The sequence below is a fragment of the Triticum urartu genome, chromosome 3 (assembly GCF_003073215.2).
Source record: "Triticum urartu cultivar G1812 chromosome 3, Tu2.1, whole genome shotgun sequence".
Lineage (NCBI taxonomy): Eukaryota > Viridiplantae > Streptophyta > Magnoliopsida > Poales > Poaceae > Triticum > Triticum urartu.
The window spans coordinates 255,404,045-255,426,278 of NC_053024.1; the positions used below are offsets into that span (position 1 = coordinate 255,404,045).

The window sequence follows — 22,234 nt, forward strand, 5'->3', positions numbered from 1 at the left end:
AACGGAAGCGTTTGGTTGATGTAGTCATACGTCTTCACGGCCCGACCGATCAAGCACCGAAACTACGGCACCTCCGAGTTTTAGCACACGTTCAGCTCGATGACGATCCCCGGACTCCGATCCAGCAAAGTGTCGGGGAAGAGTTCCGTCAGCACGACGGCGCGGTGACGATCTTGATGCACTACTGCTGCAGGGCTTCGCCTAAGCACCACTACAATATTATCGAGGACTATGGTGGCAGGGGGCGCCGCACACGGCTAAGAATAAGATCACGTGGATCAACTTGTGTGTCTCTAGGGTGCCTCTGCCTCAGTATATAAAGGACCAAAGGGGGGAGGCTGGCCGGCCACATAGGGCGCGCCAGGAGATTCCTACTCCCTCTGGGAGTAGGATCCCCCCCCCCAATCCTAGTTGGAATAGGACTCGCGGAGGGGGGAAAAGAGAGAGAAGGGCCGGCCCCCTCTCCTTGTCCAATTCGGCGCAAGGGAGGGGAGGGGCGCGCGGCCCACTATTGGCTGCCTCTTCTCTTTTCCACCAAGGCCCATTAAGGCCCATCTAGCTCCCCGGGGAGTTCCGGTAACCTCCCGGTACTCCGGTAAAATCCCGATTTCACCCGGAACACTTACGATATCCAAACATAGGCTTCCAATATATCAATCTTTATGTCTCGACCATTTCGAGACTCCTCTTCATGTCCGTGATCACTTCCGGGACTCCGAACAACCTTCGGTACATCAAAATGCATAAACTCATAATATAACTGTCATCGTAACCTTAAGCGTGCGGACCCTACGGGTTCGAGAACAATGCAGACATGACCGAGACATGTCTCCGGTCAATAACCAATAGCGGGACCTGGATGCCCATATTGGCTCCTACATATTCTACGAAGATCTTTATCGGTCAGACCGCATAACAACATACGTTGTTCCCTTTGTCATCGGTATGTTACTTGCCCGAGATTCGATCGTCGGTATTCCAATACCTAGTTCAATCTCGTTACCGGCAAGTCTCTTTACTCGTTCTGTAAGACATCATCCCGCAACTAACTCATTAGTTGCAATGCTTGCAAGGCTTTAAGTGATGTGCATTACCGAGAGGGCCCAGAGATACCTCTCCGACAATCGGAGTGACAAATCCTAATCTCGAAATACGCCAACCCAACATTTACCTTTGGAGACACCTGTAGAACTCCTTTATAATCACCCAGTTACGTTGTGACGTTTGGTAGCACACAAAGTGTTCCTCCGGCAAACGGGAGTTGCATAATCTCATAGTCATAGGAACATGTATAAGTCATGAAGAAAGCAATAGCAACATACTAAACGATCGGGTGCTAAGCTAATGGAATGGGTCATGTCAATCAGATCATTCACTTAATGATGTGATCCCGTTAATCAAATAACAATTCATTGTTCATGGTTTGGAAACATAACCATCTTTGATTAACGAGCTAGTCAAGTAGAGGCATACTAGTGACACTTTGTTTGTCTATGTATTCACACATGTATTATGTTTCTGGTTAATACAATTCTAGCATGAATAATAAACATTTATCATGACATAAGGAAATAAATAATAACTTTATTATTGCCTCTAGGGCATATTTCCTTCAGCTCTCTCCCTCACGCCCTCTCGGTTTTCCTCGCAGGGAGCCTCCATGGCGCGCCGAGCTCGGAGCTCCGCCCGCTACCATTGTCCATCGCCGTTCCGCGTCGAGAACGAGGCCGCCCTCTCGGATCTGCCCGCCCAGGCCTTTTCCTCGTCGGATCCAGTGGATCCTGCCCGGATCCGCTCGCCAGTGCTCGTCCCCGGCCTCCCGTCGCGCGGCATCAACCTCCTGCCGCCGTCCAGCGTCCGCTCGCGTGCGTTGACCGCGTGTGGCCGCGCATGGGCCGCGACCTCCGGCCCAGCATCGCCAACAGCTCCAAGGCCTGCATCCGCTCCCTGCCGGCCTCACCTTGTGCCTCATCGCGGCCCAGCAAGGCGCTGCGGCCCAGCCTCTCCTCCAGCTGGGCTTGGCCCAATGTGAGAAGCTCCCAGCACCTCCAGTTTCAGCCCGTTGTTTTTTTCCTGACGCTGCGATTTTCACAATTAACCGGAGACTGCAGTTTTTACAGAAAAGTCCCTCTAGATCATGCATTTCATATCTCATGAACCGTGCATCATATTAAAATGTTTTATATATGAAAGGTGACTAGAATTTTCTCTAGTTTCTTAATATGCTACTTTCATGCATGTTACAAATGTTTAAAATGTTGTTTGCTTATATTTTGCCTTATTGTCATGTTAAAATGCTTTATTTCATAACTAAATAACCGTAGCTCCAAATTTAATAAACTTTATATGTAAATGGGGTAGAAAAATGCATAGATTAACATGGTGGCATTAATTTGCATGTTTAACAACTCTAAAATATGATTTAGGACAGAACAATACCAACCTTAAAATATGCACATGGGGATTTTCCGAAATTGTTGTTTGTTATTTTCGGCCTCATTTAAACTTGCCTAGATAGTTAGTTTAATTATGCTTCACTTCTTGACATGTTTAAAAACATTTAATATTGTTGAGTAGTTTAAATGAGAGAGAACTAAATAATTGATGTGATGTTGCATCAATATGCAACTCCGCTGCATATTGAGCTCCACTTAATTTGTAGTATTGTTTGTTGCACTATGCCATGCCATGCCTCTTTAAACCGGACATGCATCATGATTGATTATGCATCATGCCATGTTTATGTGATGGTTGTTTACTATGTTGCTTGCTTCTTTCCGGGTTGCTTCTCACGTTAGCTTCGGTTTTGTTTCGGAGTTGTGAGGATCCGTTCGACTACGTCTGTTTGCCTTCTTCATGGACTCGTTCTTATTTCTTGCGGGATATCAGGCAAGATGACCATACCCTCGAAATCACTTCTATCTTTGCTTGCTAGTTGTTCGCTCTATCGCTATGTCGCGCTACCTACCACTTGTTATATCATGCCTACCGTATTGCCATGTCAAGCCTCTAACCCTCCTTCCTAGCAAATCGTTGTTTGGCTAAGTTACCGCTTTTGCTCAGCCCCTCTTATAGAGTTGTTAGTTGCAGGTGGCCGAAGTTTGTTCCATGTTGGGACATGGATATGTTGGGATATCACAATATCTCTTATTTAATTAATGCATCTATATACTTGGTAAAGGGTGGAAGGCTCGGCCGTATGCCTGGTGTTTTGTTCCAGTTTTGCCGCCCTAGTTTCCGTCATACCGGTGTTATGTTCCTTGATTTTGCGTTCCTTACGCGGTTGGGTGTTATGGGAACCCCTTGACAGTTCGTTTAATAAAACTCCTCCAGCAAGGCCCAACGTTGGTTTTACATTTGCCTAACAACCTATTACCCTTCCCTTGGGTCGGCCAACCCGAGGGTCATCTTTATTTTAACCCCCCCGGGCCAGTGCTTCTCTAAGTGTTGGTCCAAACCGAGCAACCTACGGGGCCACCTCGGGGCAACTTGAGGGATGGTTTTACTCGTAGCTTGATCTATCCAGTGTGTCCTAAGAACGAGATACGTGCGACTCCTATCGGGATTGTCGACACATCGGGCTGCTTTGCTGGTCTTGTTTTACCATTATCGAAATGTCTTATTATCGGAATTTCGAGACTGGTCGGGTCTTTCCGGGAGAAGGAATATCCTGCGTTGTCCGTGAGAGCTTGTGATGGGCTAAGTTGGGACACCCCTGCAGGGTTTAAACTTTTGAAAGACGTGCACGCGGTTATGTGGCAGATGGGAATTTGTTAATGTCCGGCTGTAGAGAACTTGACACTTGACTTAATTAAAATGCATCAACCGCGTGTGTATCCGTGATGGTCTCTTTTCGGCGGAGTCCGGGAAGTGAACACGGTCTTGTGTTATGGTTGTGCGTAAGTAGTTTCAGGATCACTTCTTGATCACTTCTAACTTCACGACCGTTGCGTTGCTTCTCTTCTCGCTCTTATTTGTGTATGTTATCCACCATATATGCTTAGTGCTTACTGCAGCTCCACCTCACTACCTTCTCCTACCCATAAGCGTAAATAGTCTTGATCTCGCGGGTGTGAGATTGCTGAGTCCTCGTGACTCACAGATACTTCCAAACAGTTGCAGGTGCCGATGATACCAGTGCTGGTGACGCAACCGAGCTCAAGTGGGAGCTCGATGAAGATCTTGATAGCTGTTATGTGTCTTTTCCGGTTGATTAGTAGTGGAGCCCAGTTGGGACGATCGGGGATCTAGCATTTGGGGTTGTCTTCTTTTATGGTTTCGTAGTCAGACCTTGATTGTACTATGTATGATGTATGTTTAACTTGCTATTTGTGTGAAGTGGCGATTGTAAGCCAACTATTTATCCCTTTCTTATTCAGTACATGGGATTGTGTGAAGATTACCCCTCTTGCGACAAACCACAATACGGTTATGCCTCTAAGTCGTGCCTCGACACGTGGGAGATATAGCCGCATCGTGGGTGTTACAGCGGCGGACGGCTCCGGCACCTCGAAGGCGAGGAGAAAGAAGCTTGCGGGGCGTGTGACGGGCGCGGCGGCTACCGAAGCGCCGGCGAGCTCACTCGTTGAGCCGGCGGCCGACGCGCACAACGTGTTCGACGATATGCCCCAAAGGTAGAAAACTTTTCCAACTTTTCTTTTCTTGTTATTTTTTGAATGCATCCATATAGATAGCTTATTTGCATTGTTCTATATATTTTGTAGTGTCAACGATGATGCATACGTGTCAACTATGGGTGTTGGCTCCAACAATTTGCATTGGTCTCAAACCAATGACATGCATTTCGAAGAGCATGAGTTTGAGGTGGACGAGGATGGTGAGGGCATTGTCGACGCGCCGAAAGGAATTGCGGGCAATTACACCAACGCCGATGACATCTTACTATGCAATACTTGGTTGCAAGTGTCGAGGGATCCATCCGTTGGAGGTGATCAAAGTAGAGATGCTTATTAGGGGCGGATGAAAGAACACTTTGATGTTCGCAACGTGAGTGGAATTGATTGCTCCGAGAGATCACTTCGGTCCCGGTGGTCGACAATCAACTCGGATTGTCAAAGGTGGGCGGCCGCACAAAAGGCGGTTGACAAGTTGAACCCAAGTGGCACAAATGAGGATGATAAAGTGGCATTTCATGCATGTTCATCATACTTGTTGTTGGTGTTCGAAGTGCTAACTTGCTTTGTTTTCATGTAGTACAACATTGCACAAAACTTGTTCAAATGAGAGGAGAAGAGAACCAAGAAGGGGAAGATCAAGAAAGGAAGGATATTTACCTTGCCTCATTGCTATGAAGTGTTGAATGATGATGAGAAATGGAAGAAGCGTGATGATTTGGATGATTTGCATTTGAGCAACAAACGCAAGCGAACAATTGAGTTGAATGATGATGAGGAGGAGGAGGATGATGCATCAAGTGACGGCAAGAGAAGCCCCACACCCAACTCGGTTTCATACTCGAAGCCAAAACGACCGGATGGGTGCAAGAAAGACGCAAAAGAAAAGAAGAAGAGGAAAGGAGATGATGAGCTCAAAAATGTTATGGAAGCTATTGTGAAGGCAAGAAAAGAAGCCAATGAGGTGAGGAAAATGACAAGGAACCAAGATGCCGCGGCCGAGGATAGGAGGTTGGCGGCCGAGGAGAGGAGGGTGACGGCCGAGGAGAGGAAGGTGGCTTTGGAGGAGAGGAAGGTGAGCAATGAGGAGCGAACTAGATTGTTGGAAGGGGAGAAGCACTTGTTCTTCTTGGACACACCTATCCTCAATGAGGTGCAAAAGGAGTATGTCAATCTTGCCCGCGAAGAAGTCTTTATCCAAAAAAGAGCCATGATTCCCACAATGGGTGGCGGTGGCTTTGGCGCCATGGGAGGCATGGGTGGCTTCAGAGGTACCGTGGGCGGTTTAGGTGCCATGGGTGGCTTTGAAGCTACCATGAAGACCATGGGAGGCATGGGTGGCTTTGGAGAACCTCCCGACGCTATGGCCGCCATGGGAGGCATGAGTTTTGCTTCTCTCATGGGAGGCATGGGTGCACCTCCGGACGCGATGGACGGAATGTCTTCCGGTGTGCCTCCTCACACACATTCCCATGAAGATGCCGTTGAAGATCTTGCCAACACCGTCGGAGCTTCACGTGATGCGGTGCGCGATGAGGAGGAGGAGGAAGAACCGTCTTCCAAAGATGAGGACGAAGACGGGGACGAGGCTTGATGTGTCTTTCGTTTGTGTCATGAACTTGGTTTGCATTTTAAACTTGATTGGATAAACTAGTGGGCATGATTTTGAACTTGTGGGTATGAACTTTTATTCATTAACTTGTTTGTGTGAAATTTATATGTCATGTTCATTGCATTTTGAAGATTTCAAATCCATTCTGTGTCCAAAATCACGCTGTATTTTTTGCGCGCTGCCGGAGCGACGCGTGCTGCATTTTAGCGCGGCTGTTGGAGCCAGCGCTGCCGGCCGCGCAAAACCAAACGAAAGACGCGTGGCAAAGTAGTTTTTTGCACGCGGCGCATAGCGCGGCTGTTGAAGATGCTTTAACCAGGGCTAATTCAAAAGGGCTCATCAGAGACCGTGAGACATACACGCTCTCTGTTCCTAATCACACGGGCACTACCCACTGACGAGAACAGAAGTTTCCCTCTCGGTTCTGAATCACCGGGCGTCTCCGTCGAACGGTTCTCCGGCATGATCACAGGTTGACGCGGCAACTAACCCGGCCGCCTGCTCCTGGCGTTGGCACTGTTTTACCATAACCCACTCACAGCGATCGGTCATCAGTGGAGGCCCTTTCGACGGCAAATCCTATCTTCTCTGAACTTTTGTGCGTCCGGGTTGCCAGCTTTAGACAACCTCCTCCCCTGCGGCCCTGCCCCCTCTTTTCCGGTAGAAAAAACTCGCCCACGCCCATGCCGAGAAGAAGACGTCGCCTACCACGTCGACTTGTCAAGATGGCAGATCAACGTGAAGGGGTCAATGTCACTTTGAGGTTTGAACCCTGGTTGGGTGAAATGTTGTTACTAGTAAATGCTTGTAATGTCTGATTTTCTTGTCATTTTCTGTTGCGGTGTCGCATCAACTGATAAATACGCACTGACAAAGTACTCAATTTTATTTTATTTTGATTTGACGAGGATGACAGAGTGCTTGATAATTATAATGGAGAGGAGAGCGGCGTGCATCCGCAGGCACCGAGAATCCAGTACATTGTCAAAGAAGAAAATGCAGGCTGCAAGCCTGCAATGGAGGAAAAGTTTTACTCCTCCGGTGTATGCAAAGTGTTTGCTTATTATTATACAGAGCGCGTGCACCTAGCTAGTTGTGCGAAGCAGTCAAAGAACATCACATCTGTTAACCAACCGTTGAAGATGAGCGAGCGCATTTGAGCTTGTGAAGTCAACACCCGCGACGTAATCGCGTTAAAGTTCATTATTATGCCACCACACAAGGCCTCCCACGAGATTTTCTGATTATAAATACTCTCTTCGGCAGAAAATACAAAATGTAGCAAGTGGCTGTGATTGCGAATCTTACAGAATGCAGTCCATGAGAGTTGTTGAGCCCGAGACCGAGAGCTTGTCAGTAGGAGTCTCTCAGCTGTGACAGCATACTTGCTTCAAAAAGGAAATTATCAAGCTCTGAAGCTGATCGATAACCCCGACGTAAAGAACAATCAAGTTGCTGATAACCTGGCAGGTTTAACCGATTGCATCGACCCAAAGATTCGAAGATCACCGGTTTATTTATCCCAGAAGGCGCTGCCTGTGGCTGCGGATCGGACTGTTGCAGTTGCCATGACAGCGAACGCTAGCTACTTACCCACCGGAGTCTATTGAGACCCTCCTCCGGCGCGTCCCCGTCGTGCCCTCAGCATCCCGTTGATACGCACTGCCAACGACACCCAGCTAGCGGCCAAGCCTGGCGCCGTGGCCGGCAACGAAAACTCCCACTCCTACACCTGCACTTCTGTTCTGTTCATCAATCGGTGGGCAACTTGTCACACGCATCTACGCAGCAACGGACTCAACCATGTACGCCTCTCCACTGTCCCATCAGCTAGATGCGCTCCACCGGCACGCCCCGGTCGTTCCATCCGTCGAGACAACGAAACCTGGGTGTAACAATCAGTATAATCGCATGCCTTTGTTTTTCAAGAAAAGCATGCCTGAACGTGTTAATTGCTTCCTCCGTCAAAAGCGCTCTTATATTATGGGACGAAGTGAGTATTTTGCTGTAGGCTCAGTTATTTTGCCGGTGGAGCGGCCAAAGAGAATCAGGATTCAGGAGCCTGATACGTGCGCGCGCTCTTGGCGTGCGCTCTCATCAGTCGGCTTTTCAGCACGGCACCGCGGCGCCTATATAGGGGGTAGCTCAGCTCTTGGCTCCCTGCACATATCGGTCGAGCAAAGGGGTCAAAGAGAGGGGGAGAGAACCTTCTCGATCCGTGAGATTATTTTCACGACGTGTGAGTCTGCCACTGGTAGCTCGGCTAGCCACCTTTCTTTCCGGGCCTGTCCTGTCCTGCCCCCGCCTGTCAGGAGCTAGCGAGCTAGCTAGACGGCATGGGGGCTCCCAGCAGGGAGGAGGAGGAGGCGAAGAAGATGGAGGCCGGCGGCGACACCGTCGGCCAGAAGCTCGACGCCGGCGCGCTCTTCGTCCTCCAGTCCAAAGGTGCCTACACCCATCCTCTCTTTCTCTTCTGTAGCGCGTCAGGGGAGCACATGACCGCATGTGTTCGTCGAGAGAGCGTCAGGATCATGCCGCTGCATGAAACTGTTGATTGGTTGCCCCAGCTAAAACACCAGCCCTGACTACCAACTGTACATATCTACCAAAGGGAGCGAAGGTGGCTTTGGCTATGCTATTGCTAGCAAGATAAAATCGATGTAGGAGTAGCTGCTAACAAGATTTGTTTTACAAGGCAATGATTTGGCCATGCCATTGGAGCTCCACCTATGATGATCTCCTGGTCAAAAGTTCTTGCTGGGTAGGGGATGCATGTGTTGAATTGGCCCCTTGCCCATATCTATCCTTTCAAGAGTTTTCATCCTTTTTTCACTGTCTACTTTATGTGATTTTTTTAGACGGATAGCTTTACGAGAGCTGTGCTTTCTACGAACCTGCTTTCCCCCCTGCAAATGTCACTTTTTTTACTTTCCCTCCCCTCTTCACCCTGCGTGCCCAAATGTTCTTTAGCAGCAAAGAAAGAAGCAAAACACAACAGTACCCGCGGCATGCTGGGATTCTTGGCCATCCATAGCCATACCCCATACGCCTCCATGTGCATTCCCGCGAAATGTGCGCAGAGCACTTCATTTTTATTCCTAGAAAACATGTGCACCAAATATTATCTAGTGTCTCTAAGCATGTGCAGCCAGATCACCCCAACATGTATTAGTCTGCTTAGCAGCCAGTCAACTGGTCTAACTATGATGCTCCAGCAAGTAATATTTTCTCAACTTGCATTAAGTAATTATATTACTAGGGAACTGCCAAAAGTACACTAATGTTAACGTAGGATTTCCACTGAATTTTGCACCTCCGGCAATTCCTTGTGTGTTAAACGAGGTGTTGGTAGTGGTGTGTGCACCGTGGCCGGATCGGACTGGTACACGATCACCATCTCGCGGATACAATACATTCATCACACATCCATATTTGCACACGCTGGACAACATTTACTAGCAATGTCTTGCAGAAAATAGACCACTGAAAGGTCGGCCGGCAAGGCTTGAAATTCCACGCTGGTAATCATACTATACATGATTATCCACTCGAGCTAGAGAAGACGAATAATAACAAGTGCGGCTGTAGGTTTATGTCAGTATCAATGCCAAGTCTCCCAGCACGTCTTGTACGTTGAGATCAGTGTTCCGATTCCGAGGAGAAGAGTTCAGTGCGCTGACGCGCGCCTCCGGGAATTTAGCACACGCAAGGATAATAAACAAGTTCATCCTCGGCACATGATTTCTTCGACGTGGTGCACGGTGGATTCGTGGGGCTTCTGATATCCGCCAACTTTTGACCGGGCTGGGCACAAACGCCGGGCCCCATTTTCTGACAGCGTGCGCGTGACAGTATTATGCCATTATCATGTTAACAACAAAAAAAATCATCGCTTGTTGATCATGAACTGACATGTTGTTGATGCATGTGCGTGTTTGCAGGGTCATGGCTGCACTGCGGGTACCACCTGACGACGTCGATCGTGGCGCCGCCGCTGCTGAGCCTGCCGTTCGCGTTCGCGGCGCTGGGGTGGTCGGCGGGGATGGTGTGCCTCGTCGTCGGCGCCGCCGTCACCTTCTACTCCTACAACCTCCTCTCCCGCGTCCTCGAGCACCACGCGCAGCAGGGCCGCCGCCAGCTCCGCTTCAGGGACATGGCCGCCGACATACTAGGTCAGTTATATAGTACACTAATAACAACATAATTGACACGTCATCCAGCGATTATTATACGGATGCAACCGTTCAGCTGCACACACCGCCGTGGAGCCGTGTACGGCCGCACGAGTCCACGTCAAGCATGGCACGGCCGGCCGATATCCAAAGAGCTCACGCACGACCTTCCTGTAGTACGTGGCGTTATCCTGCCGTCATATGTTTCGAGCGTAACACCAGCATGCCCGACATCTGTACGTGTGTGGCACCGATGGGCAAGTGATGGGCGTGTTGGACCAGTCCACGGCAGTTAGCTCCAGCCTTTCGGACCCAAGGATCATGAGATGCCATCACGTGAGCATCTTCTTCCAATAATTTGCGACTCCTGCATGCGCCTCGCACAGGCGACAGATCTGGTCTTGACGGTGTGGGCGGGGGCACGCACGTACCACCGTGGGCTCGCCGCCGGCATGGCATGGCAGGGCAGGAGAGCAATTTCCGAAGGTGAAAACGAGAAACGACCGTAGCAGAAATGTGCAGACTACGATCGAATGGCATTCTAGCAAAAAAAATTGGCGAGCATGTTACTGACACTGCTTCTCTGACGCAGGGCCCGGGTGGGCGCGCTACTACATCGGCCGATCCAGTTCATGGTGTGCTTCGGCGCCGTGGTCGCATCCACGCTGCTCGCCGGCCAGAGCATGAAGGCCATCTACCTCATCGCCAGCCCCGGCGGCGCCATCAAGCTCTACGTCTTCGTGGCCATCTTCGGCGTCTTTCTGGTGATCCTCGCGCAGCTGCCGTCCTTCCACTCCCTCCGCCACGTCAACCTCGTCTCCCTGCTGCTCTGCCTCTCCTACAGCCTCTGCGCCGTCGCCGGCTGCGTCTACCTCGGCACCTCCGACCGGGCGCCCCCCAAGGACTACTCCATCGTCGGCGACACCCACGCCCGTGTCTACGGCGTCTTCAACGCCCTCGCCGTCATCGCCACCACCTACGGCAACGGCATCATCCCCGAGATACAGGTACCTGAACGTCTGAATAAACCCTCTGATGAATCTCAAAGAGAGCTTTGTTAATCCGTGGCTTTGTTGATCCAGGCGACGGTGGTGGCGCCGGTGACGGGGAAGATGTTCAAGGGCCTGTGCCTGTGCTACGCGGTGGTGGTGACCACCTTCTTCAGCGTGGCCACGGCGGGGTACTGGGCGTTCGGCAACGCGGCGCAGGGCCTGCTGCTCAACAACTTCATGGTGGACAGCAGGCCCGTCATCCCGGTGTGGCTGCTGCTCATGGCGGAGCTCTTCACGCTGGTGCAGCTGTCGGCGACGGCCACCGTGTACCTGCAGCCGACCAACGAGGTCCTGGAGGGCCTTCTGTCGGACCCCAAGGCCGGGCAATACGCGGCGCGGAACGTGGTGCCGCGCCTCGTGTCCCGGACCTTGGCCGTCGCCTTCGGCACCACCATCGCCGCCATGATACCCTTCTTCGGCGACATGAATGCGCTCATCGGGGCCTTCGGCTTCATGCCGTGCCGGCACTCTTCTACAACCTCACCTTCAAGCCCTCCAAGAAGGGCTTCATGTTCTGGCTCAACACCGCCATCGCCGTCGTGTTCTCCGCCGTCGCCATCGTCGCGTCCGTGGCCGCCGTCAAGCAGATCGTGCTCGACGCCGGCACCTACAAGCTCTTCGCTAACGTGTGAGGCTCCGTTTGAGGTGGTACGCAAGCGAGGAAATGTTGAGGTCGCCGTTTGTGGCTTGGCATTGAGCTTCGATTTTGCCGACGAGCCGTCGGAAATTGCTGGTCGGCTGAGGACATATCGAGTTTTGGTTCTGGATAAGTTATGTAGGCAGATGAATGTGACCCGACAAACGTTCAGCCCGATCAATTCCGTACTCTTAATACTCGAGGGGAAGAGTTGAAGTGTGCTCTTATACTACCTTTGCCTCATCTTAATTATCACTCAAACGGATGTACCTGTCTGTATATAGAGGGATATATAGCTTTTCTTATATCTGTGAAAATTGTCGTTCAAACGAATGTATCTATCTGTATACAAAGGGAGTATATAGCTTTCTTTATATCTGTGAATGCTGCAAAACCACGTGAATCAAAATAGTCAAGATAGATGTGCCTAATTCTCAGTCAACTGATATTAAGCCAAATCCGAGTCAAGTAACATAAGAACAACTCTACCCCATCCTCTAAAACTGGTTAGAGAAGTAAAAAGCCGTTCTCTTAAGACCTATAGTCGTGTATGTATTTTACTCCATTGCTTAACCAGCAACAAAAAAGTATTCTACCGCTAGGCCAAAAGTTTTTGTTTAAAGTGCCGGATTTGCTAGAACTCAGCTAGCTGAGTTTTATCTACGAGCTCATTCACGTCAAAATTCGTGCTTTTGTGGAGATACGTGGGGAGCGTGAGTTTTATCTGATCTCTTTTTTTTGTCGTTGTTTTTTTGGCTCAGCACACGCTAGGCTGTTGGACATGTTTGTCCCAAAATTCTAAACTTACGGGCAGCACCATACGGGCTACCCTCTACGGACGACTATGGCCCCACCTGTAATCCCTCCTCCTTCATGAATTCAGTGGTGTGACCCCAGTTAATTTCCAATTAGTTTGCCCCACGTACTCCTGTAGATTGCAACCCGTAACAAATGTCCGTAGCTGTAGCAAAGTTGCTGTTTGTCTCAGGTGGCGGGGAGTTGGTTGTGTTGTGCCTTTGTCGTTGCTTTTTTGCTTTTAGATTTTTTTCTTCTTATTTCATTGTACATAGTACTCCTAGAACATTGTTTCACTATTTTCTCTTTTCTTAATTTTAGTATATTTATTTTATTTTAGCTTAATATTCATTTTTACAATTTTGAAATGATTGCTTAGGTTTTACTTTTACAAAATCTTATAATTTTTAATTTTTAAATTCACTGTGTCAACACAATAATGAAGTTGAGATTGAAAAAAAAAGGGTCGCAACTGTGGTCTGGAGGGGGAGTTATCGGGGTCACTTGCATATCCACCACTAGACACGCAACTATAAATGTTATAACATGACTGCAACTGTATGTTTTCAAGAGAGGTCGCAATTGCATGTTTTTAAGGCAAGGTCGCAAATGCATGTTTTTTAAAACAAATCGCAACAGCATGTTTGAAAGGTGGGTCGCAATTGCATGTTTTTCAAGAGAAATCGCAACTGCATGTTTGAAAGGTGGGTCGCAATTGCATGTTTTCAAGAGGGACCGCAACCGCATGTTTTTAAGGTGGGTCGTAACTGCATGTTTTCAAAATGAGGCCGCAACTGTATGTTTTCAAGAGGGGCCTCAACCGCATGTTTTTAACGTGGGTCGTAATTGTATGTTTTCAAAATGACGCCACAACCTCATGTTTTCAAGAGAGGTCGCAACCGCATATTTTCAAGATGGGGTCGCAACTGCATGTTTTTCAAGAGAGGCCGCAACTCCATGATTTCAAGGTAGGTCACAACTACATTTTTTAAGGCAGGGTCACAACTGCATGTTTCTCAAGAGGAGTCGCAACTGCATGTTTTCATGAGGGGGTCGCAACTGCATCTTTTTCAAGGCTGGTTGAAACTGCATCTTTTTTAAGGTGGGTAGCAAATGCATGTTTTTAATAGGGGTCGCAACTGAATGTTTTTAAGACGGGGTCACAACTGCATGTTTCAAGAGGGGTTGCAACTGCATGTTTTCAAGAGAGGTCGAAACTGCATTTTCTTCAAGATGGGCTCGCAACTACATGTTTTCCAAGAGGGGCCGCAACTGCATGTTTTCAAGGTAGGTCGCAACAGCATGTTTTTAAGGCGGGGTCGCAACTGCATGTTTCAAGAGGGGTCGCAACTGCATTTTTTTGAAGATGGGGTCGCAACTACATGCTTTCCAAGTGGGGCCATAACTACATGTTTTCAAGGTAGGTTGCAACTGCATGTTTTTAAGACAGGGTCGCAACTGCATGTTTCTCAAGAGGGGTCGCAACTGCATGTTTTCAAGAGGGGGTTGCAACTGCATCTTTTTCAAGGCTGGTCAAAACTACATGTTTCTTAAGGTGGATCCCAAATGTTTTCAAAAGGGGTCATACCTAAATGTTTTTAAGACGGGGTCACAACTGCATGTTTCAAGAGGGGTCGCAACTACATGTTTTTCAAGATGGGTTTCAAGGGTAAGTTTTTAAAGGGGATCGCAACGATACGTTTTTAAGGCATGTCGCAACTGCATGGTTTCAATAATTTTCTTTCCTTTTTCTTTTTTATTCTCCTTTTAATTTGTAAAAAATCATGAGATTTAAAAAAGGCTATGTATATTTTGAGAACTTGTGATTATCCCTGAAATTCATTATTTTAAAAAATTATGATTCTTTTGTAACATTTATGATTTTTAAAGTTCACCAACTTTTTTAAATTCATGATCATTTTTAACATTCACGAACATTTTTCGTATTTGACAAATATTTTCAAGTACGTGAACGTTTCAAAATCAGCAAACAATTTTCAAAATAAAAAATCACATGGTTTATGTGGAAATGGAGCAACAGGAAATTGACATACCTCTATTATTATACTTGCGGCGCCATTTTTGCCAACGCATTATAGCGAAATGGAACAAAAGGAAATTGACAAAAAGTCATGGTTAATTAGTTTGTGGTGTTAATTATAAAAAAAATTCTTACAAGTTTTCACCTAGCTTCATCATTGCTACAACTAGTAGTTCTGCTCCTATTCAGCACCGCAATAACGCTAGTGGTTCTGCTCAAGCCTCTTGCCACACAACATGAAAAGTTACTAGGCTAAGAAAAGACAAGAAAACACATTAGGCTAGCCCAAAAAGAAAAAGTGAACAACAAACGGGATAGAACTAGGATGACATCAGCTGACGTGAATGAGACCATAGTTATGTCTCAGCTAGATGAGTTCTAGCCAATCCCTTAAAGTATACTATGTTTTGATTGACATTAATGTGAATTATGTGTCGAATTTTGGTTAGAAGTTTGTTTAAATCAAATCTCTGTTCAGCATATCCATTTTTTTACTCCGTTATACTTATTTAGGGAATCGACTACATCCGGCCAAAAGTTAATGCAGTAAAAATACTCCACTGAGTTTTACTTGGCTGGATACTTCTCTATTTTTTTAGAAGATCGGCTAGAGTTGCTCTAACACGTAAGAAAAGAAAATTTTGCACGGAGTGTAAGATCTCGTAAATATAGCATCGACTAAGACATAACCACGTCTTAGTCAACTGAGATTTAGCAACATTGTGCCGAAGTTGTACATATCGATATCAATTTTGATGGGTTTTCATCTTAGATCTTTCCTTTTTTTTGGGAAAGGCCATCATGGCTAGCTTTATTGAACTAAAGAACAATTACATCGTTTACTAGTTGGCTAAGTAAAAAACACAGGTGGTTCATTAGCCCAACTATTGTCACACTTATTACAAAAACTGAACTTAGCTAGCTCGTGAGCAACAGAATTTGCATCACGAAAACAATGCTTAAAGATGACCTTTGAAAGAGCATGCGGTGCCCCCATGTTTGGTTTTGGTAATTGATGACAATCTCTATGGACTAATGGTTGCCTTGAGTTATATTTGAAGGTTTTATCCATAGACTTTTCTTGGAGTACATGTGTTGGTTTCAAGGAGAGTTTGTGTCGACCAAGGTGCTCTTCAAGGAATTACCTAAAGATTGGTCTTGTGAGAGGTTGATCAAGACTAAGTCAAAGAGTGAATCAAGTTGATCAACCCACAAAGCGTAGAAGATGTACTGAGAGGGATCAAGTGATCCCATGGTATGGTAAGCATTGTCAATTACGCTTTGTGTACTAACCCATGGTCTTCGTGAGGGTTCTTTGTGGGGTTAGGTTGCGGTGTGCAAGTTCAAGTGGAGCATCACGAAGAGATCAAATGCTTGAAAGCTTGCCGTCCTTTGTGGTGACAATGGACTTGTGAAGATGTGCGGAAGAGTGGCTCACCCATAGTGGAGTATGGGGGAGCAATCAACTAGTCTTCATCAAGTCAGCACAATCAAGAAAGGTTGCGGTGTGCAAGTTCAAGTGGAGCATCACGAAGAGATCAAATGCTTGAAGCTTGTCGTCCTTTGTGGTGACAATGAACTTGTGAAGATGTGCGGAAGAGTGGCTCACCCATAATGGAGTATGGGGGAGCAATCAACTAGTCTTCATCGAGTCAACCCAATCAAGAAAGGTGGTCCAACTTGAGGGAGTCAAGATCGTCATCATCTAGCTCAAGTGGACCATGTGCAAGGCAAAGGTTTGCCCTTGGTAGGTTTTCTATTTTACCGATCTCATGATGGTAGTTGGGAGACCGGGTTATAGGATCGATTGTCGTACTATCAAGGGGGGCTCTCGATGAGTAGCTTGATCGTATCGTTCGTAGAGAGCTCAAACCATTGCATCTTTGCATCATCTTTATTGGTTCTTGTTTGGTTCTTCTCTTTGTGAGTTTTGGAGCTTGTGGTCATCTTGATGACAAGCTCGAGTTCATCGAAAACGGAGTTCACATGCATCTTCTATGATGTTTTCGATATTGGAGGTTTTGCCGGTTCTTCTCGGTTGGAGGTTTCATTCCTCTATTTGTTGGCATACCTCCCCTGCCTCTTCTCGGCTGTTTTGATGCTACTCGTCGTCTTGTATCCAACAAGCTTGAGTTTGCTCAATTCAGAGCTCATATGCAGAAGTTATGGCAGTTCTGGTTTTCTGTGGAGTTTACTTGCTTTCGTGGAAGTGGCTTAAGGATGGCGCCAGCGGTAGTACCGCTGGGCCGGAGCGGCAGTACCGCTTATCGCCACAAGCGGTAGTACCGCTGTCCCACAGCGGTAGTACCGCCCATGGCCATAAGCGGTAGTACGACTCCGGTTCCGCGCTGGTACCGCCTTGACTCGAGACGTGGTTTTCTCGTGTCGGGTTCAGCGGCAGTAGAAGCGGTAGTACCGCTCATGTGCGGTAGTACCGCGGCTACCACCACTCCTAGTGCCGCTCAATGGCCCTCCTCTCTGTTCCTTCTCCATGTGCTCGTGGTAGGCATTGTGCGCGGTCCCAGCGGTAGTATCGCCGGGCCGGAGCGGCAGTACCGCTTATCGCCACAAGCGGTAGTACCGCTGTCCCAAGCGGCAGTACCGTTGCGGCCATCGGTAGTACCGCTAGCTCCAGCGGTAGTGCCGCTCATACGACTTCGCCACGCACTCTGTTTCGCTCCGCTCTCCGTGTTCTACCTCCCGGGCGGTAGTACCGCTCCCCTGAGCGGTAGTACCGCTCGTGCGCGGACTGAGCACATAACGGTTGGATTCGGGAGCTCCTATAAAAGGGGGTCTTCTTCCCCATTCAACCTTATCCTTTGAGCTCGTGTTCTTCCCCCATTGTTGACCTTCTTCGAGCTTGCTAACTCTCAATCCCTCCATGGATTCTTGCTAGTTTTTGAGGGAAAAGAGAGAGGAGATCTAGATCCACATTTCCACCAATCACTTTCTCCTCTATGTGAGGGGAACCCCTTGGATCTAGATCTTAGAGTTCTTGGTGTTCTCCTTCTTGTTCTTCCTCTCATTTTCCTCCCTAGCATTAGTTGCTTCGGTGGGATTTGAGAGAGAAGGACTTAGGCACTCCGTGTGCCCTTGCCATTGCATTTGGTGCATTGGTTTGAGTTCTCCACGGTGATACGTGGAAGTGAAGTTTGAGAAGCTTATTACTCTTGGGTGTTTGGGCACCCTAGAGCTTGTTCCTCTTGGGTGCCTTGGCACCCTAGACGGTTGGTGTTGTTCGGAGCTCAATCATTATGGTGTAAAGCTTCGGGCAAGCGTCGGGGTCTCCAATTAGGTTGTGGAGATCGCCCCGAGCAATTTGACGGGTACCGGTGACCGCCCCCAAGGGTTACCAAAGTGTACGGGTTCGGTGACCACCCCCAAGGGTTGCCATTTGTACGGGTTCGGTGACCGCCCTCAAGGGTCCTTAGTGGAATCACGGCATCTTGCATTGTGCGAGGGCGTGAGGAGATTACGGTGGCCCTAGTGGCTTCTTGGGGAGCATTGTGCCTCCACACCGCTCCAGACGGAGATTAGCATCCGCAAGGGTGTGAACTTCGGGATACATCATCGTCTCCGCGTGCCTCGGTTATCTCTTACCCGAGCCCCTTTACTTATGCACTTTACTTCGTGATAGCCATATTGTTTCTTGTCATATATCTTGCTATCACATAGTTTCTTATCTTGCTTAGCATAAGTTGTTGGTGCACATAGGTGAGCCTAGTTGTTTTAGGTTTTGTGCTTGACAAATTAACTGCTAGGTTTATTCCGCATTTGTTAAAGCCTAAACAGTAATTATTTTAAAACGCATATTCACCCCCCTCTAGGCGACATCGACGATCTTTCAACCTTCCCTATTGACGTAGCTATATCAACGCATTCCGCAAAGATTGCTGCTGCCGCATCCCACCATTGAGCCCGCCCTTAACAGTAATTCACCACATTCGGAGAATCGGATTCTGCTTCAACTCTGTTAAAACCCAAAGAATTTGCCAAGTATAGTCCATCGCGCATTGCCATTGCTTCAACAGTCATTGCGTCAGCTGCGTTTGGATGAGTCTACATTCAGCTGCTATGGATATTCCTCTTGCATCACGCAAAATTTCCGCTGTTGCACCCAAGCCATCATCTACATGGAATGAGGCATCAACATTAAGTTTAACAAAATTGGGTTATGGTCTCGTCCACTTATGTTCACTCGTCTCTGACTTTTGAATTGACTTCATATAGTTCCCGACAATAGCCAAGATCGAACCAGGCCACCGGAATGGAGGAGGGCAAGAATCATGATGTGTATGTTGCCTGTGTGGCCACCATAAATACCAGCATCCGGTGGCGAAAACTTCTTTACAATTCAGACTTGGCATAACTGACAAGGGAACGTCTGACTCAATGAGTAGATGTTCCAAAATTACCGATCCCGAACGATCAATGTGTAAAGCACTGTTTACCTTATCAATAAGGCCCAGATCAGTCCACAATCTCTTGGCAAGTACGCATTGAAAGAGTAGGTGTCTCACATCTTCAGGGCCATTCTTGCAAACCGGACATACACCACTCACAGGCAAGTGTTTATTTGATAATATTGATTTCAGAGGGACAATTCCTCGGAGCGCTCTCCAACAAAAAATCTGTACTTTTCGTGGAACTTGCAACTCCCAGAGGTGTTTCCATATTGCTGATTGCCTGGTACTACTAGACATGATATTATCTCCTACTTTGCCTCTATATTTATGTGCCCGTTGTTCGTGGTAAGCAGTCCTCACTGAAAAAATCCCTGAACTCGTAAGATGCCAAGCAACGAAATCATCAAAGGCTTGAAAGTTTATCGGAATCTGCAGAATCCTTTTTACATCCACATGGTTAAAGATGTCTCTGATCAAATCGTCATCCCACTGTCCTGTAACTGGATAAATTAGCTCCACCACCTTAGATATCACGGTGTGTCCCCGAGGAGTTAAAATCTTCCTGTCCGGACTTGCAGGAACCCATGGATCATTCCATATATTCACCTTCTCTCCCAAACCAATTCGCCAAATATAGCCACACTTAAAAGTGGCAAGTCCCACAATTATACTCTGCCATGTAAAAGAAGATCCCTTTTTGGGGCCTGCAGAGAGTAAATCAGTGGATGGGAAGTATTTGGCCTTCAAGATTTGGGAATAAATAGATTCTGGATTTGTAATTAGTCTCCAACATTGCTTAGCTAATAAAGCCAAATTAAAGGAGTGTAGATCCCTGAATCCCATACCACCATCACTAATCCCATCAATGCCACCAACTTCTTCTTCATACTGCAACATGCTGGATAGGCCTTCTGCACAAATCAGGAATAAATAAGGAGATAAAGGATCCCCCTGCTGGAGTCCCCTCGAAGGTATAAACATCTCTGTCTCTTGGGAATTAAAACGAACTTTGTATCTAACTGAGCTCACACAAGCCATCATAAGCTCAATCCATCTGTTATCAAACCCCAATCTATGCATCATGTTCCTTAAGAAGATCCATTCGACCCTGTCATAAGCTTTATGCATGTCTAGTTTTACTGCACATAACCCAGCCTGACTGTTCTTGGTGTTCTTAATTTTCTGAATGCATTCATATGCCACCAGAATATTGTCAGTGATCATCCTGCCAGGGACAAAAGCACTTTGTGTAGGAGAAATGATATCAGGCAGAATACTCTTTAGACGAAATGCAAGCATCTTGGAGATAATTTTATAAAGAACGTTGCATAAGCTAATGGGCTGGAACTGTGGTATTAACTCCGGGGAATCCACTTTTGGGATCAAGACAATGGATGTATCATTCCATTCTGCTGGAATATGCCTGGTGTTGATCGCATGTAATACTGCAAAAATAATTTCATCACCAATGATATGCCAATATTTTTTAAAGAATATTGCATGTAGCCCGTCTGGGCCCGGAGCCTTTAGATCGCCAATGCTAAAAACTGCCTTGCGAACATCATCAGCAGAAAAAGGTGCCATCAATATGGTGTTCATTTGTTCTGTTACCTTTCGGTGCACCTTCTGAAGTAATGCAGGATCGATATGCTAAACTGCAGACGTGAACAGGCTAGCAAAATAACCTTGTATACAAAGATTTAAATCAGCCATACCTTCCAAATGTTGCCATTATTATCTTTCAATTTCTCGATATAGTTCCTTTTCCTCCGAGCCGCCGCAAAAGCTTGAAAAAAGGTTGTATTACAATCCCCATATCTAAGCCAATCCACGCAAGATCGCTGCATACTTTGGATCTCCTCAAGTTCTAACAGATACTCTATCAATTCAGCTAGCTCCTTTCTTTTTATTTCATTTTCATCCGTCATGGTTCCAGCCATAACTTGCTCTAGATCTCGTTGTGCTTTCCGAAGACGCTTCTTTGGTTTTTTTAACACCCGTTGATCCCAGTAATGAAACTCTGAGTGCATACGGGAGAGCTTCTAAAAAATCCCTGAAACATTCGGGTCACCTCCTGCCTTATCCCACATTTCTTGAACCAAGTCAGAAAAATTTGCCTCTCTTAGCCACCTAGCTTCGAACCTCTTGGGTCTCTCTTGGATCGGTGTTGTTCCTTGATAAAAATCAGTGTCAACCAACAATGGTCTATGGTCAGAATGGTTAAAGTTACAATGTTCCAGATTTGCATTGGGAAATAAACTAGACCATCCATCGTTCACGAGACCTCTGTCCAACCTTCCTCGAATCCTTCCTCTGCGTCATGTAAATATATCTCCAACGAAGCCCATATCATGCAGGTTACAATCATCAATCGCTTGTTGGAAAGCCACCATATACTGTTGGGGACGTGGATTCCCCCCCCCCCTTTCTCATGCAGAAATTGAATTTCATTTAGATCACCAATAAGTAACCATGGTAGTGTACTTGTTTGAGATAGCTGGCGCATACGGTCCCAAGTCAAGTACTTATTTTCCCATCAAAATTCCCCATACATGCCAGTCAATCGCCATGGTTCACCTCCATCGCTTGTGATCTGTACATCAATAAACTTGGGGTCTAACCCCAATCTCTGAACTACAATATTATTTTTCCATAGTAACAATAAACCACCACTTCTCCCATTACTAGTGCAAACTAGTTTTTGATCCATCTTCAAACGACGCCTCAGACATTCAGCCGGATAGCTATCGAGGTGAGTCTCCGACAAGAACATCACATCGGGATGGGTACTTCGCTGGACGTCCAGCAAAGCTCGAACTGTCGGTTCATTCCCGAGACCCCGGCAGTTCCATGACAAGAGTTTCATTGCTTGTCGCCGATCCTAA

At 47.2% G+C, this 22,234-nt stretch overlaps 1 pseudogene; it reads left to right on the top strand.

Annotated features, from left to right (window-relative positions):
* The first annotated feature begins 8,398 nt into the window (after positions 1 to 8,398).
* On the top strand, positions 8,399 to 12,416 carry LOC125543770 (annotated as a pseudogene).
* The last annotated feature ends 9,818 nt before the right edge of the window (positions 12,417 to 22,234 follow it).